The sequence below is a fragment of the Primulina eburnea genome, chromosome 6, assembly GCF_022965805.1.
Source record: "Primulina eburnea isolate SZY01 chromosome 6, ASM2296580v1, whole genome shotgun sequence".
In the NCBI taxonomy this organism is placed as follows: domain Eukaryota; kingdom Viridiplantae; phylum Streptophyta; class Magnoliopsida; order Lamiales; family Gesneriaceae; genus Primulina; species Primulina eburnea.
In genome coordinates, this window is record NC_133106.1 from 12,481,013 (window position 1) to 12,483,838 (window position 2,826).

The following is a 2,826-nucleotide window of genomic DNA, read 5'->3' on the forward strand; positions in this document are numbered from 1 at the left end:
TGTGTTTTGTATTAGACTGATGGTGTTATGATATCAGAATGTTTCAGAGTTGTATAACAGAATTGATATTTATAATCAGAGCCGAATACCAGGTAGGTATTTTCTTTAAATTTTATTATTAACTGATTTGTTTATATCGAGTAGTTTGAATTTGAAATTACAGATAGTGTCAGAAATGCATTGTAGTGGATTCAGTGTTCATTTTGCTAACTGAGAATGTATGAGATTCGAACAGACAATTTTGATATAGACAGATTAAGTCAGTTGTGACAGATTTGTACAGAATTGTTGGCAGAAATTGTACTGATATGTCTGAATCGCTAACAGAGAAGACAGAAAGATAGAAATCAGAAGATTTATTACAGACTTAGTATATTTCTGATTCGACATGGGGAGTATATTTCGATGAATTTCGTAATGAGATTATCCCAATATCTTCTAGATTGTGATATAATATGATTATGATTGACAGATTGTTCAATCTATATCTATTAGTTTGTACAAGATGACGTACAAACAGTACTAAATGACACAGATTGATGTCAAAACATAGTCAGATTGACCAGAATGTAGAAGTAGATTATATCAGATTGTGATTTTGATTGATTCTGCACTTATGACAGATTATACTATACGTTATTTCGCAGAATATTCAAAGATTGACAGATAGTCAGAGTATACTATCCAGATATTGGAAGATATTCAGAGAACTGAAGTGCTAGATATTAGCACTAGAGGATATTTCATATTGTCATTATATGAATTATTGTATAATTACAGCTATCATATTATCAGATGGGTAGTGAGATAGTTACAGACAAGATATTATACAGTGAATACTACAGAATTCTTTTCCAGAGAAGGCAGAAAAGAATGAATATAGATCAGATTTGACAGATTTATTATGCCAACGTCGGATGATGACAGTTGGTAGGGGAATGATATCCTTGATTTGAGGATAATAGATGGATAATAGCTAATAGTACTGATATATCATGAGCTATAGATTGTTATATACGGATGTTGTATAGCCAGTAATGCGAGATTGATTCTAGCAGAAAGAATTAGAGAAGTATCATGATATTATACTTAGAGAATTCTTATTCCAGACTGGAATTAGAGATCTGAGTTTAGACTTAAACCCTAGTATACATTTCTTCTGATATATATGAATTGATTGTTTACGAGTTCGAGGACGAACTCAGATCTAAGAGGGGGAGAAATGTAATGCCCGAGATTTTATTCCGGTAATCTGAGATTAATCTGAAATGATTTATTCATTAATCAAGGTAATTATAGACGGAACGGATCGGACCGAGAGAGTCGAGAAAAGAATCGAAATAAATGTGCCAAGAAAGCGTCCTCTCGCACATGCGCGATGGGTATCGGCGCACATGCGCGAGGAGGACAGAAGCCCGCGCGCACATGCGCGACTTCACTGCGCGCACATGCGCGGCATGTCCAGAAGCATCGGCGCATATGCGCGACGTAAATGGCGCATATGCGCGGGAGGGACAGAATGGTTGGCGCATATGCGCGGAAGTAATGGGCGCATATGCGCGAGAAGGAAAATCGCTAGTTTGAATAACTGGCGCATATGCGCGGCTTTGTACGCGCATATGCGCGCAACGTGCAACACATGCATGGTGCCACTTGCCTTGCATGCGAGATGGATATATATATGTATACACAAACAATTCTCCACCAGAATCAGAAATAAAGAACCGAGGGAAGCTTCAACTTCTTCCGAGTGAGAATTGAGTGTTACGAGAAATCAGTCCATCTGTTTTCGAATCCGATTGTAGTATCGTGTTCCTCTAGCTACGAGCTATACAAGAACATAAGTTTTATTACGTTTAGACATGTTTTGAATTTATGATGTTGTCAGAACTGAATATGATTCAAATATGGTGTTTCTGCTACCGTAGACATCGTATAATTGAAGTCAGATTGAAGAACAGATGATTTCTGTATTTGTTACGATATCAGAGTTGATTTGACTGAGATTTCATATCATATTTGTATTGTTATTGAGTTTATGACTAGTATTGTTATTGATTACGAAGTCTGATTTTATATCTGTGATGTTTAGACTGACGGGGTATCGAGACTGTGTTGTTATGCCGTTTAAACATCAGTTGATTTAGATTAATCAGATTCAGATATGACTTCGATTAGATTGTGATATTATTGATATGACTCAGACTGTATTTTGTTCAGATATTGATCAGATTGTATACTGAATTGAGTATTGATCAGAACAGATTGTATATTGAGTTATTTACTGATACAGCGTATTCGATATTGTCATTTCAGATTTGATATGGACAGAGTTGAATACAGGTCATCGTCTTCGTCAGACAGGGACGACAAAGGTATAATTCATGTGATATTTGGGGAGACATAACTCAAATTAGATCTCATTTGAGTTTCCCAACTAAATCACATACTAGACTTATTGTTTATCTTTTGATATGATTATGAATTGTTTATAGAATTGTATTCGAATCTTTTGAGATAATTATGCATTGTTTACAGATGGTTATGCATTGCATTTGAGATAGGAAAGTTTGACAGAAACAGTCAGACTTCTAGACGTTCGGTGTATCGTTACATAGGAGCAGACACCGCCCTATTGTAGATTATTCGATACAGATATGACCGAAGTCTAGGAATAAGACGTACGTCACCCCGATTGGGAGGGTAGGTGGCAGACAGTGACGTCTTATTCACCCTGGGCTCTCTAGAGTTATAGTTGAGTCGAGTCTAGACATGATTTGACTAGAAATTCATGTGTTTATAGATATGGTTTCATAGACTATGAAA